The 16,232-nt window shown below is 40.5% G+C and overlaps 1 protein-coding gene and 1 long non-coding RNA gene across 6 annotated transcripts in view; one reads left to right on the top strand and one right to left on the bottom strand.

The window, feature by feature from the left end:
* The window catches only part of LOC114017740 (uncharacterized), a 138,776-nt gene extending 126,392 nt beyond the window's left edge, over window positions 1–12,384 (top strand). Inside the window, exons 2-3 of one of the 2 annotated variants that reach the window (XR_003562973.2) lie at window positions 1,659–1,725; window positions 4,217–12,384. This is a non-coding gene — a long non-coding RNA (uncharacterized LOC114017740). Of the gene's footprint in view, window positions 1–1,658 lie in introns of both variants that reach the window. The other variant, XR_008733691.1, reaches the window with a different exon arrangement.
* Window positions 1–16,232, bottom strand: part of ARHGAP15 (Rho GTPase activating protein 15) — a 332,925-nt gene that overhangs the window by 35,745 nt on the left and 280,948 nt on the right. The window lies entirely within an intron of this gene.

The following is a 16,232-nucleotide window of genomic DNA, read 5'->3' as shown; positions in this document are numbered from 1 at the left end:
CATGATTTTCATTTGGATTTCACAGACTCCGATTTTTGATACAAGGAAGTGTTATATTTTATTATTATTGTTATTATTATTATTATTAACCTACAATAAGAAGAAAAATCTCCTTATTTGCTAAGGTTACAGTGTTAAATTTTCATAGGAGCAGTGGAATATTTTGAAGTGAGTAACATTTACCAAGTCATTAGTTTTATGCAAACTAGGAAGGAAGATGAAAGAAAAAAAATTATCAATTATTTATAGATTGTTAAAATGTATCGTCATGCAGTGCTACTGTATAGAAATGACAATTAGCCAAACTTACCTTCTATAATTAATAATGCATATATTATGCTCTTTGGGCAACTAATCACCAGTTCTAGAGATTTGTTTGACACCGCTGAAGATACCTAGCGGATGCATGGGTTAACATAGGAAAAGCAGAACAATGTTCTCCCACTAAGGACTGGCCTGCTCGAGCAGGCTTTCAGCTATACTTAAACTCACGTCGCGCTTCCAGTTGACAAAATGGTGGCCTACCAAAGCGCCTGACAACCTGATTGGCACATGTGAAATTACAATCCAAAGGCTCCTAACGGAAAAGGTCTCCCAAACTGGCGGTTTGACTGATAACACTGAAAGCAACCCACCGCATTTATCACCCTCTGCCTCAACTCGAAACTTTGGAAGACGGTAACAGCAGTGCTCCTTCTGTCCAAGCTACTGGCCAGGCAGGCGCAGATCAACAGGCCATGCTGCGCAACCTGTTTCTCTGGCGGTACAGATTTGGAAACGGCAGATATAGCTCGCGAGGGGCAGCCGCTCCATTCACACCTATCAAAACAACAGGCAGGGCTGCCATGCTCACAGCTAGAGGAGCGGGGCGGCGAGAGGCAGAGCCGCCGCGGGTGCGAAGGGATGCCGCACCACATCTCGGCGGGATGAGGGGAAGGTGGACCAGTGCTCGCAGCCAGGTGGCTTCTTCAGTCCAACCTGGTTCTCACCTCTGTCTCTTAAGGAGGGACTCTTCAGCATTGTTTTCCCCTCAAAACTATTTTTCCCTTTGAAAAGTTTGTTGTTGTTTTTTGTTTGTTTGTTTGTTTGTTTTCCTTTTTGTTTTATTTTTCCCCTTTGGAAATTCACTCTCATGGTATGTCTGTTAGTGGCAGGTCTCTCACTGACGTGTTATTTATTGCCATCCCCTTTTTGTGGGCTCCTAAGAGCATCCTTATGGCAGTTGTGGTGGGATTCAGTCACTTAGATGCTGGCAGCTAACCACATCAGAGAGTTACCCTGTCGTATCCACCTTATCCTCCAACCACGCCAAGACATGAGGAGCTTCTGGGACACTATGCAGTGTCTCAGGTGCTCTAAGGCATATTAAACGGCACGAGATGGATCGCATTTTAGTAAATATATTTACCTGGCATCGCTGAGCGCTTATTTATTTATTTAGAGATTATATCTGCAGGCTTGCAATCTAGCTCACTAGCTTTTGCTCTCAGGGGTGGGGTGCGGTCAGTCCCTGGCACTGTCTTCCATTACCAAAGGGTCAGGTAAGGGGCATGAGAAATTTAGGTGTGCATCAGGAATGTTGTCTCAGCACATCTGGAAAAAAAACCCTCTTGTTACGGAAAATTTTGATCTATAACTGCAGATCTTTCAATCTACAGGGTACAGCTGCTCCCATGGCTGGTGGCTCGTCTTGGATATGAACCGGTGCCATGCTGAAATGAGCAGGTAAATCATTGTTTTGTGTTTACTTAGCTTTGTCTCACTGATTTTACTCCATGATTTTCAAGGGACGATCCCCCTTGCAGAACTAAATGGTCCCTACCTTGTGTTAAGCCTGCGTAAGGGTTTGTTAAAAGCTTTGACCACTGGCTACCTGTTAATACACAGAATACTAAAGAGCCCTCCACAATCACAGGGGGCAGTACAGAATTATTATTTTTTTTAATGTTATAAACATACTATTTATAATAATTTATGGACATTCTTGAATTTATAAATATCAAGGCTTTGCCAAATATTTTAACTATCCCTCCATGGCAAATTGTCTTTAAATACTGGCAGTTTTTTCTTTTTAACATTTACTTGTGGACCAGAAACACTTGCAGTCTATTGCCCCTGGCCTTCTGTGAGAATGTTAGTTAGCAGTGCTCATAAAAACTCAATTCATCAATGTGAACATAATTTGCTATGAACAGAAAGCTCACAAAAGGGTGAATTTGTCAGATAGACAGGTGGCCTGAGATCTCTCCCTGATACTGAACGATATGAATAATAGATTCTGGTAAATGTATGCCAAGACTTGAGCTGTAAACACAGCTGCCTCCATTCCCTTCCAGAATAACAGCTTCGAGAACGAAAGCACAGGAACCACAGTTCCACCTGAGGACTAAGCCTGTGCACGTACACACACACACACACACAAACACACACACAAATGCAATGTACTTGCAGGCTCACAAAGAAAACAAACCCTGGGAAAAGGACGTTGCCATTTCCAGCTCCTTTTGCAGACCCTTGCTATGAACGGATTTTAACATGTGTGGAGAGCAGAAGGAGAGAATAATAGAAAACATTTAAAATATATTTTAAAATATCTGCAGTCACAGAAATAAATCTTTTTGCAATCCAAAGAGAAAAAAAAAAACAACAACCAAACCCTCAGCTGGCTTTTGTAGGTAAAGGATCCAGACGTAAGACGAAAAAAAAAAAAAGCGTCATAATGTCACAGCTGAACATGTATAAAATAAAATTATAGAGCTTTTTTGCTTTGCTACTACTTCCAAAAATTAGTTAACTGTAATGATCCTAGCTAGACCTGCACAATGTGGGTTTTTTTTGTTGTTGTTGTTGTTGCAGGCTATTGGTATTTATTTATACTGCATTCTGTTTTAGCTGGGTTTTTTAGGCTTAAATCATTAACTACTGTCCACAGACTAGGTTAGAAAGATATTATATGTGCAAAAATGACCTTTAGGCTTTTCTAATGAACAGCTTTCTGCTGGATAGTTGCCCAACATAACTTTAGAGCAGGCTGAAGTCTGTTCCAGTCAATCCCAATGACCGACGGTACAAAAGGGTCACTGTAATGTTTGGAGACCAGTGGGAAGGACCTAATCCCAGGTCAGGACATGCTGGCAGCATCATGTAAGTGGGAGGAAAAGAACCATGGGACAGTGACTTTACATTGCTGAAAAAAACCAAACAGGTCTTAAAATGGACTCGGTCGGGGCCAACCGCGTTCATTTTGAGAGTGCATAAACTGCGTGGTACAAATGCTCTGATGCAGTTGACTTCAAAGGGCAGACGTATAATGTATTGCAAAAGAGAATGGCTGGATGAAGTGCTTTTTTTCGGGGGGGCTATCAAATGCTTTTAATTTTGCAGTTCTAGCTGAGGACTTTCAGCTCCATTCTTTGTGTGGTCTGGGTTTAATATATTTCCCCCCTTATAGGTAAAAAACAAAGGACCTTTCCCACACTAGCATGCCTTATTTTGGGGATGAGGCAGGCTCCTTATTTCATCCTTCCCTGGCAGCGATACAGCCCAGGAAATAAACTGGGAATTGTATCATCTAAAGTTCATACATGTTTGTTAATATTTGTTATTTAGGGAGGATGCTTCTCCATAATGAGTTGGCTAAGGTGAGAGACATGTAGCACTGAACGCAGAACCAGCACATCCTAAAGCTCCCAAAATGTGACCGCATATGAGATATTAAAGGCAAAATGGAAGTTCTGAACAAATGAAATCACTGTCAGAATAATAAAAGAGAAATGAGCTATGATCTAATCTGTTTTCTAGCAGTGTCACAGAGGAGCTATAATAAAAGCTATTTGCAAAGTTCAGAATCATTTCCCGTGCAAAGCCATTCACACACTATACGACTCTGGACAAATGGAGGGGGTCTTGGCTTTGCCAAAAAATTGTATGTGGATAGTTTACTATTAGTTTTAAGTTTGTGCACCTAAATTTCCCAGTTGGCTGCAATTTAAGCTCCCTCATCGAGATGGCACATGAACTTGTGCACCTGGCTTTCTCCCTCTTTTTTTGGTGTATCATCTTCAACCCTCCCCAATTACAAGCTGCAAGTGTATAGGACAAACAGAAAAAAAAATAAAGTCACATCACTGGGTGGTTATCTAACCTGCACTGTGCACTGAACACAGCGAACTATGTTTTGTGTCCTCATTGGAAATGCTCGTTCTGTTCTCCCTAGAACAATGCCTGAAGTGCAATCCCAGTTATGCTGTGCCTCTGTTTCTGTGGCATCATCTCTGTATGCTGGGTGTGAGGAAGAGACATACAAAAGGGACACAAGGAAGGATGAAGTGGGTATACAACTGCCTGTTTCCTCCCTGATCTTCAGAAAAATGAATCTATGACAAGTGATAAGATAAGGATGGAGGTATACCTAGAGTCATGCACAGAGGTTATGAAGCCGCTGAGCCTTATGTGCCTCCTTTTAAAGTGAGTAAAAGGAACTTAAGGCTGTTTGGAATAGTGATGCTTCCTTCTGCTCTTTTTTGCATTTTAAAGGGATATAGGTTGGGAAGCTGGAAATAGGACTGAACTAAAGGGATAGAGAACATGAAGCAGAGCTGAGCTGTCCTTGCTCTAGGCTATAGGAAAAAGTATGAAAAGGTGGAAAACCACATCCTCCGCTGATTTCCACACAAGTGGAATAATAGCACCCAAGCTCTATGTAGGTCTTTCTCATTTCAGTTCAGTGCCTGCTACTGTAAGCAGATTAAGGCATGACAGAGGGAGCAAAACAAAGAGAAAATACTGTTTCTGCAACGTGGCATCCACCAATCTCAAACTTGTGGACGTATGCAGCGGAGATTTAAGAGTGGAGTGGACCCCATGTATATATAAATATATAAAGCTCCCTATTGATATTTATAAAGGCTCCCTGTTGATCAGAGGGACTGGTGACCCAAAGATCTCCTACTCACATGGAAATTAACTGATTAGCATCAATGGGAAGAGCAGCAACTGACAGAGAGCTGTGGGACCACCCCAGCTCCCTGGAGCCTGACAGTACGGCTGGGGAGGTTTCCATCTATAATGTTTTGATGTGTGTTTATAAGTTATCTCCTGTCCAAGGTGGTGTCTATTGGAAATGCAGTTTGATATGGTCATTCATCGTGAAGACCTGGTGACAAGTGGTAATAAATCAGCTCCTAGACTTCACGGGGCTGGACACTGTCCTCTGTGAGAGGGACTCTTTCAGACCTGCCTGTGTTGTTTAGCAAAGAGCCCTGCAAAAATACACCTGTGATTCATGTACGCAGCTGTCATGCAAGTCTCAAAATGCTGAAGTGGGCAAATCACTTATTTGCCCCAAATTTCTTGGTTGTTTTTGCACAAATCTCTCCCTAATCCTCCCTATTCCCGTTGCGCATATCTTTGTCTCATTTTCCTCTTTGCTTGTCAGTCTTTTTCTTTCCCTCAAATATGTCTCATGATCAAAGTTTTTTTTAAAAAAATATTCAGTAGCAATAAATCTATTATCTGCCATATGGGTAAAGTGAAGAATCTCATCCTTTTTGCATTTTACTGGACACGGGAGTTACTACACAAAATGATAAAAATAATTCTGCTGCCTGCAAAAGCGCCATCATACAGTCAGTGTGAGTCACCAGCAAAACCCAAAGTCATCAAATAAATGTATGATGCATTGCCTCTATGTGGGAAGGCCCAGCGTGTGGAGAAGACAAACACTGAGGTCTCTGTCTGGTGGAAGACAGTATTGCTCTACTGACGAGAAGACTGGGTTACTGGCTCTGGTGTACTGGAATGTGGGTGCTGACCCAGTCATGCCATGGCATGGCAGACTTCACAGGGTAATTTTGGTAACTTCTGATGTACTGAACGTGAAAGCTAAACAGACAACTTAAAAATAGGAAGCATATTCCAACCCTGCTACCTATCCTATTACAATGCTGGTGTTATTTTTTATACATTAAAAATAAAAATAAAAATCACAGAATACATGTAACTTCCATGGTATTTCTTTAAGTGTTTCAGTTTCTAGTTAACTTATTTTAGAGCTTAAGATCAGGCTGTTGCAGAAAATATGAGACTACCTATATGCCTAAGCAAGTCTATTCTGAAAAAGAAAGCTGATTTGTGTTATCTAACTTTGATATTATTGAAATCTAACTCTGCCTATACTTCCAGAACTCCAGTCCCAACAGTACTTGAATAAGAATTATTATTTGTATTTCTATTGATAAATTATTCTTCATAACAATCTTTCCTTCTGACACAGCCTCTTATTTCCACCTCTATGCTGCTACATGGTTCCCTAATTATGTCTAATTATTGCACCACCATCAGCAATAACAAAAAAGGATTTAGTCAGGTGAGTTTGACATATTATTTCTGTACGTGATACAGCTGACCTTGCTGTTTCCATTGCAAATACATCACCAGTACAGTAACTGTATTTACAAAGAAAAGTGGTATATAATGAACAGCATTTTATAAGCAAGCGGATGCATTATTATTTATGACAAGGAACATAGCTCACAGTGCACAAACTGATCAAGAAATAGGACACATACATAGATTTTCTGATCTTTTGCCTGTTCCCAGAAGTCAAACTACATGGCTCTACAAGTAACAAATGACCTTAAAGCCACAGGAGAATCCCTATGTGTAGAGGAGTCCTTTGGTGACTTAAAGCTGCCACACTGATTCTTCTGAAGTTATGACTTGGAGCCATCTCAGCTAGACCTCAGCTTTTTGTCCATAAACTCACACGATAGATGTGCCACAACACCCAAGGCCTAACTGGGCACAAACATCCAGCAAAGGGTTAATAAAAGCCATGAAAAAGGCAAATACACTGCTCTTTTTTTAATTATTTGAAAAAGGGAATTCCAGGAAATTAAAAATTGCACGCTATATTGGGCATCTATGGCCAAACAACGAAAACAAATATAAAATAAATCTAGTATAGTGAATGAATTAAAGAATTAAAAAGGCCAACATTCTTCTCAAGGATATATAACCAACCTCCTGGAAAACACACTTGATTGCCCCAGTAGAAGAGGCAGTCTGGTGCACCAGGACTCACACCGGACATGCTGCACAACCTCCCATCACACGATATAGCTCACACTAAAGCCACTAAGCTTCTGGACAAAACGTTCCTACATTATTTCTCCAGTGACCACCTCCTTTACCTCCTGATGTAGGAAAATATATTACAGGCACACAGCTGGGGTAAAGGAGTCTACGGTCACAAAGTAGAAAAGAGCAGCCTCTCCCAGGTCACAGTCCCAACAATCACTCCTACACTAGTTGGAGGTTTGAGATGGTTTTAACCTTATCTGAATGTTCTTTGTTTCGGTTTGTTTTTGTTGTTTTTTTTTTTTAAATGGAAAATTTATAACTGTTATGTACACACATACATATATATCATAATAGCTGACAAGAATAAAAGACTACAAAGGGAAACTTATTTGTTCACTAAATATGCAACTTAATTCCTCATATATATATAAAAAACAAACCTAACATAAACTACCACTCCTCCTTCCCCTACCAAAACCCAGCAGTTTTGCATTTTTGAAGAAAAGTTCCTAAGTACCTCAAGCTGCTTTCCGTGTTCAGTGGAGAAGCCTGAGTGCACCAGGGAGCCTGTAACTCCACTTGAAGTAGTGCCCCAAAGACAGAGATGGCCCTTTCCTCCCTAAAACATCCTGGGCCGCAAGCTAGATGTGTCAGCAACATAGCGGGTGGGGGAGATGTATACAAGTATATTAATTTTGTGGCCTAGATTTATGCAGAACACATATTTGCACAGATTTGATATAAGACTTTAAATCTTGTTTTAACCCTTACTGGATAGATGGGAAGCTTGGAAAGAGCAGGAAAGTATAGCAAAGGTTGTAGAGCAGGGGGGTGGAAAAGAGAGGGCTGCTGCTGTCACTGCCTGCTCTGAGTCACAGGAGCTCATCCGTGTGCCTCAGTTTACTTGCTGTGAAATATTTATACTCATGCTAGCAAGCTCACAATGATTTTGCAAAGCTTAGCTAATTAGGTCATAATTAATTAGGTTCTTAAAGCTTCCTGGATGAAAGCAGAGCTGGGTGAATAAAGCCAAAAAAGAAAGAATATTGTGATTTTTTTTTTTAATTTTATTTTTTCCCCCTCTAAGGAAGATCTGCTGATGTGTCTGTATGTTCACAAATATTCAGGTGAGCATTTTTATTCACTCAGAATCTCCCAAAGACAAAAGGGCAGTGCATACCAGCTTGAGGAAGTATTCCTGAGAACATTTCTACCAGATGTGTGCTCATGACCATCCTGAAAAACTCTTTTCATTGTTTGCACAACGATTTGTCAAAGAGTTCTAACCATTCATGAATTATTTGCCAAAGGAAAAAAAGTAAATTCCCTAATGGCTTTACAGGCTGGTCTATACACACTTTCCAAACTGCTTTAACCATAGCACTTTAGAAATGGATGGAGCCACTGCGGTGCGACACCCGGCCGTGGCCAGAGATGGACCTGTATCTAGGATGGGGCGACTCAATTTTTGCTGCAGTCTACCAAGAAACTGTAATGAGGGCTGCGTACTATTATAATAATAACTATTTTTTTTTTCCTAAGGTTTACTGGGTAAACTTCGAGGCATGGCCAATGCTGGCAGCCACAGCTGGGCTGGCCGGCACAGGGGTGGGGGCTGCTGGCACAGCTGGGCTCTGCGGCACAGCGGGGCTGCAGGGAGGTACGGTGGCTCCTGCAGAAGTGGGAAACGGCGCTGGTGGGCAGCCGTGGGAAAATGCACTTGCATCCTGGCTTTGCAGCAGGGTTCTCTGTTTGAGGAAGCCTGGGGTAGGTGTAAGCTTCCAAAGGATTTTAATTGGTTTTTGGTCGAAAATACCAAGCTTGGAAAAAAAGGAAAAAAAGGAAAAAAGGAAAAAAAAAAAGGGAAAAAAGGAAAAAAAGGAAAAAAAGGAAAAAAAGACCCAGGTTATACACTCTTTACTACACAGTGGCTGTTACAGTGTTTAAATTTTGTGTTCCTGGCAACTGTGATGGGGCCTCAACCCTCCATGCAATTCTCAGAGACTCTAGGCAATGCACTGAGAGAGGTTCAGCAGCTTCAGCATGAGTGCAGCCAGCAGCCTGGGCTGACCCATGGCCACACAGCTGTGCGAACAGCGGAGGAACCACGAAGAAAACGCTCTCCCAGATTTTGCTGGAGATGTAAACGTTTCTCTCCAGGCTTCCTTCCCAGCCTCTACCACTCTCCTCAGCTTCGGCAGTCACGTCCTTTTCTACATGACATGTAGCACTGAAACCCAACCCACCCGTTGCTTTCCAGCAAGGAAAGCCCTCAGTCACTGTGGCTTCAATGTATAAACTAGTGGTAAAAGGGGTTTGAGTTAAAAGTATCACTTTATACTATTTAAAGTAAGTAATTTATAACACTGACTATTGCATGTAAATACTAAGCATTACAAAGCTTTCTGATGTGCTTGACAACCAACCTCTAGCACTTTCTGTGTTGAGATTGAGGCAGCTTTAGGATTAGCACCTGGCTTATCTTTATGTATTTCTGAAGTTTATCCAGATAAACTTTATATTGAAGCATGTTGGGGACAGGTAAGACTTACAGACACAAATAATTTTGTAAGCCTAGTCCTAACTCTTTATTTTGTGTGCAAATTTATCTTTATGTCACAATACGTGCCCAAATGATGTACCTTTTTGTTCGAACCAAGAGAGGCAGAGAAGGATAAAGACTGTAAATCCTCCCTTACATTTAACTCATCCTCAGAACATTGTAGGACTTAATGACTGATACACAGTGGAAATGACAGACAGGAAAACCCTGTTAACCCTCAGGTCCAGAAGATAAGCTGAAACATTTTCAAAGAATTCATCGTGCCTGGCATCATAAAAGTAGCTCAGTTCATTAGGTGAATAATTTCCACTGAATTTTTAACGCAACTTCCATGTAAGTAACGCACAAAAAGAGAACGGTCTAAACCATCCATTAAAATATTATCCACAGTATATTTGACAAGCTTAAGCAAAAAAATATTTGTATCAACTGAAAAGCCTGCATTTACGTAGTACCTTATTCAATAACTCAGGAGAACATACAGTATGCTATCTGCAGGATAGCATTTTTTTTTTCCTCCAGATGTCTCTTTTTCCTTCCAGAAGTTGCAGAGCATTGGACAAGCAGTAACAGATGATGAACACATGCATAACTACAAATGGGCAAGCTGATTGTTTTCAGAATTGGTATAAACATTTGCTCTTGGATTGAGATTTAGCCCATAGCAAATCTTTACATTCTCGTTATAAACCTCTGACAAAAAGAGCTTCTAATGAAAATGCTGACAGTGTGAAAACGTGGTTATGGTCAGGAAAACAAATGGATAAAAAGTGGCATTTTGTAGTTCCATATGTATACTTCATCAGGGAAGTCTTTGCTAAGTTTACATTTCAAAGCAAAAGCCTGATGATAACTGCTTTTCCTACCCTTTCTATTTAGGGCCGCCAAACCTACTACTATTATTGCTATCTCCTACACTAGCATTTAAAAAAACAAAACAAAACAGGGGCTGGGATACGAACTTCTCCGAGAGCTCATTGACAGTGCCAGCAGCTGAATTTTTAGGATCCCTTTTATTTTTGATTGTATTGATAATAGGAGAGCCCAACAGCCCCAACCAGGACATGGCTTCACTGTGGTAAGATGTTAAATTTGGAAAAAAAGGGGAAGAACAGCAGACATGGAGAAGAGAACCACATTGTGTGTTTGCATGGGGCGCATGGCAGGAGGCAGAGGAAGCGGACGGGCCCAGCAGGACAGGAGAGGTGAGACAAGCGCTCTGGGAAGGCTTTCCCAAAGGCAACTGCTATTTCTTGGGAGGTATAAAAAGAGGCCCCTGCCCCCTCTCCTGCCTGACTGTGGGGGTGTCTGGAGGGCTACAGCATTGCTTCTAAACCTAGACTTGACGTTCTTTTGGACTATCGCAATGGAAGTGCCAACATGGGAACCAAGGAGGGTTACAGGGTGGGGGAGTGTTTCATCCCTGAGTAATGAGAAAACAAAAGTGACAGGAAAAGATGGTTTAGGGCATCTAAGACATGTTTGGGTCTGGTGGTTATGACACAGGACAAGGAGAGGTCTGTATGTTTCTGCAGCCATGGTGGCAACCTGGCTATAGTGGGCAAAAAAGCCCCAGCACACTGTGCCCACAGCATTGCTGGACGTCTCACGGTCCCCAGGGCTGCAGGTGAGGAGAGGCAGATGCACAGAAGAGGATATTCTTATTCGTCAAAGGACAAGCAAAATGCAGATGGGTAGGTGACAATGGAACAGAGATGTGGGTTTACAGGCACAGACCACCTGAATGATTTTTGGGACAAGCCACTGAATTAGATGCTATCTGACAGAACACTTATGTCTGTCTTCAATGCCACCAGGGCTTACTCGGCTTGCTTTAGACTAGCAACTACAGAATAAAAGAGAAAGATAAGAAAATATAAGATAGAAAAAAAAATATCCCTAACCCAAGTTCTAAGAACCAAGAACGTCAAACAAACATGCAACTGACAACCTGGAGGAGACCAGACAAAATGGTGGTGCAGTAGAGCATGCAGGGCAGTAAAATCTGACATGATATTTACAGTGGCATCCCTGTTCACAGTGGTGAGGGAAGCAGGGTCACCTCTCTTTGACTGATGGGTCCTGTTCAATTCTGGAGCCGATTGTTATAAGAAAGACACTGAAAATGGTCAGGATACTCACATAACCCCCAAAAATCTAAGACTAAATGATAATACACACACACACACACACCCTTGAATATGGTGTTAGAAGCAATGATGTATATGGAGGGATAAAAAGGACCTTGGTTAAATCATGACTGAGGCTGCCAGATGAATGGCAAGGAGCTATCAACACGTGAAGGAAGCCACCACAAAGGATGAGATGGTGTCTCCTCCAGAGTCAGCCAGAGTTCTGTTACTGGCTTCAGTGTGGCCAAAATCCTACTGCAAGGAGACAGAGGAGATGTTCAGCACGATGAAGAGGGTATCAGAAGTAATGCTTTTCCATAAAGCAAATTCAAATGTAGCTGAATTTCAGGAAGACCTCCTGACAGCAAGATTGCCTGTGGAACTGGAAAATCCTCACGCTGCCACAGACAGTAAACAAATAAACTGCTTGGAAAGACTTCGCTAGCTTGTGGTATAATGAACATGGAATTATATCATTGCAACAATATACACCCGCTGAATTTGACTCCACTTGAAGAGATGAGAGCTCTTAAGTTGCTACGTTGAAAACAATTTAATTGAACCTGGCTAATTAGAACATAACAAGTAGTTAAAAATTATCCAATGCTTTAAAAATCTTTTAATTAATTTGAAATTCTTACAGCAAATTAGTAAATGTACATCAGTAACTTGCCGTGCTTGACTCACTACATACCAGAAAACAAAAAAAAAGAAGATATATTTTGTCAATAGGGACACTGAGAAAACATACACAAGTAGAAAATAATAATGTAGAGTAAGGAATAATTAATTAATTCAAGCTTCAAGATAAGATCACTGTGTCCTGCTGACCCTACATGTTAATCAGTTGATTGATTAATTGCTACAATCATAATAATTATAGGGTGTAAATCTAAATACATTTAATGATAGTTTACACTTAGAATAAAAATGTCTTTTATGTCTGCTTATCTTTGTCATTTCTTGAAGCCTAGTCATATTTTTTGTTAGCCATAAATAAACCTGAAGCATTTTTAGGTGTTATCTTTGTGACGAGGTAGGTTTATACTTCATTCATCTGATCAGCAATATATTTTTGTGTGGCCTCCACCTCCTGTCTAATGAAAAATATGTCCCTAGATGAGAAACAATTGATTATGTGCAGTAACCAATACAGCTTCATCAAAAGCTCATCCTTAAATGAAAGACAAGGGGACATACGGATAAGGCTGTGTGGTTAGACTGTCTTTAACCAGAAGAGTTTTACACGTTGAATACTTCTCCCACTACATGAACTCAGCCCGAGGTGAAACGATAAAGCAGCTCAGCAGCACAGAAAAATATTAAAGAAAACAATCCAAAGAAAATCCAGAATTCTTCTGCTGATTTCTGATTTATAAGCAATGCAGAAGGTCTTGACATCTATATCATCTTTGAATTTGCACTGTTTCTCATTAAACCTAATTATGTTTTATGACTGCACTGAAAGAAAGGTATGGCCCCTTGTATCTCAACTCGCACAGCTAAAATCCAGTTTTCTACCAAAAAGGACATGAAAAGAAGAAGCAGGCATTACTCAGTTAAATCTGCTGAACGTTGTTAGGACGCACTATTAAAGACTAGATGGTAAGTTACTAAGGACTCACTAAGTCAGCAATGAGGCGTTTCCCAAGGAGTTGTAGTTGTTTGTACTCTGCATGTCCCACAGATAAAAACTCCTGTTTCTATCATTTGCAACCTGGTTAACAAGTCCTACACGTTTGGTCCTGACTTCTACTTAGATTGTAACTCCTTTGTTTTTCTCTTGAAGTGAAAAGTGGCCTGAAGTGGGAATTTCCTTTGCTTTCATTTAAACTGAGAAAGCACAGCAAGACACCTCGATGGATCAAGGATCAAATTTCTTTCTGTTTTTAACGCTAAAAAAACCCAACCCAAACCAACTTAATTTTCAATTCATTCTTGCCATTGCAAAACATTAAGAACTTTAGATAAGTATGTTCCTTAGTTTTATTTTTAAAAGAGAAGTATGAATTTCTGTTAAAATACAGACCTTAACACCAGATTTCCTGACCATTTTCAATTGGGCAGTTTTAGAAATTTTGGATTCTTCGTTTGTAGGGTTGGTATCTGTATACTGCTTTGCAACTTTCATTTTGCAGTGATATTTGTTAAATAAATAATGCTAGGTGAGGAATTACAGTATAAATATTTTAAGGAGCCACTAAAGCATTTAAAAAACAAACCAAACCAAACCAAAAAAAAAAACAAAACAACTAGCCAGGCAAATTCCAAGCGGATGAACTTTTACAGCCTTCAAAGGGTTACCTGACCTTCTACTTTTGCAGCTTGCTTCACTCAAAGTTACAGCAATGGAGGAGATAACAGTGAAACTGTACTATAAAAATAAATTACTATCATGAATATTAAGCAACAAGGATATAATAAACATGACTGCTTACATGATTCTGATTTATTGATACTGATTTGCTAGTAAATTATCACACAAAGTACTCGTTTTAGTTGTTCAGGAACATGTGCAAAATAAAGCTGGGTGGACACTTCCCAAAGACCTTGACATCTGTCACTGAATTCATACTTGGGGATTCTTGATGCCTGTTTTTCTGATATGTGCTATAGCAGTCTATTTACTTTTCCTTTCCACAGAATTATTTATTTTATTTAATTTTTGGCTGCCTGGCTTCCTTAAACTCTCTATTTTTTTTAACCATGCACAGTTTTTAAAACTACTATCATGGAGGTTCAGCCCTGACACAGTGGAACAAATCCAGCTGCAAAATCTCCTAAAGGCTGTTCATGCTTGTTCTGTTAAATAGTGCTTGCTTTGAGTCAAGAGGTTTCATTACTATATTTATGAACCTCTTGGCACCAGGAGTTGGGATTTCCCAGCGCTAAGCATTAATGCATTTTGCATCACTCTTTAGCATCAGGAACTCTAGATCACTGGTGCTGAGGGGTTAAAGACAGTAAAAAAACCCAGGTCTTTATTTCCAGATAGAAATCTTCAGGGTATGTGTGCATGGCAGATTTGTGTGTGTGGATAGTCTGAGTAACTATCAGATAGCAGAGGTAGGAAGCAGGCTACCACAGCCACTACCAGGAACCACAGGTTTTAAGGGGTCTCAGCCTTAGCAGCCCACTGCTTCTACTCTGCATCAGATATTTGTTATCCAAATTGATGGAAAGTATCCTATCTGAAAATAGGATTATTCTTCTTTAAATTTAAAGCCTGCTTTGTGCTTATGTGGCTTATATCACTTCATGACATGGTGTGTTATGTCAAACCTAAGATTATTTTTGGAGATTTCGGAGACAGAATCTACTTCATTTTGCCTGTCATCAGCCTAAAGCATGTGCCAAAAGACCCCTTTTTTGAGGCAGTGATTCGCAAATACCATCTGAACTAAAGGACAGCTACTGCTTCAAAGCAAAAACAGAGATCTTGGATCAAATTGTACTAACATCTCCTAAAGTGGTTGCTCTTGTCACGGTTTTGATGCCTCTCTGTGGAGGATTTATATCCACCAAGTGGGCTATTTTTTTGTTAAATGTTAACACATTTAAGCAGGAATGTAGTCTCCTCAGGTGCCCTGATCTATGGTGTAAAGAAAAACAAGCAACAACCTCAGCTACAGAGCGAGTAGGTTGGTTCTGGCTGCATGTGAACATACAGATGCAAATCAAATGCGAGCCAAGGAAAAGGCCATTCTAGAAGTGGCACTTGATAGCCCAGGGCTGGAGCTGCAGAAGTGTATGTAAACATGCCTGCCAGGCAACCTTTCCTGCTTCCCCCATTTTGCTTTTGTTTCAAAAGGAAAAGAAAAAAAAAAAAAAGAGGGAAAAGAAAAAAAAAAAAAAGAAGGAAAAAAAAAAGAGGGAAAAGAAAAAAAAGAGGGAAAAAAAAGAGGGAAAAGAAAAAAAGGGAAAAGAAAAAAAGAGGGAAAAGAACAAAGAGGGAAAAGAAAAAAGAGGGAAAAGAACAAAGAGGGAAAAGAAAAAAGAGGGAAAAGAAAAAAAGAGGGAAAAGAAAAAAGAGGGAAAAGAAAAAAAGAGGGAAAAGAAAAAAAGAGGGAAAAGAAAAAAAAAGAGGGAAAAGAAAAAAGGGCAAAGAAAAAAGGAAAAGGGAGGAAAGGGGGGGGGGGGGGAAGAGGAAAAATAATAAAAGAAGAGGAAAAAAAAGTTGTTGCAGCCTGCACACTAACTTTATTTGCACCCCTTACGAGTAGGCACTCCATGTAGGTACCAGGGCAATTTCCTCCTTGTCCCTCTGTGCTCTGTGTCACCTGTAGGAGCATGGGGAGAACACACACCGTGCCGCTTGGGTTGGGTTTCAGTCCCGGTGGCTGCCCACCTCATGCTTTCCCTCCATGTGCAGCTATCGCCCTTTATGTGACACTGTAGCAGCACCAGCTTGGAAAATGCTTCCCATGTTTGCCACGGCTCTCCTGGGCATGAGT

Source organism: Falco cherrug, chromosome 8 (assembly GCF_023634085.1).
Source record: "Falco cherrug isolate bFalChe1 chromosome 8, bFalChe1.pri, whole genome shotgun sequence".
NCBI lineage: Eukaryota > Metazoa > Chordata > Aves > Falconiformes > Falconidae > Falco > Falco cherrug.
This window is presented reverse-complemented; position numbering and strand designations above follow the sequence as displayed.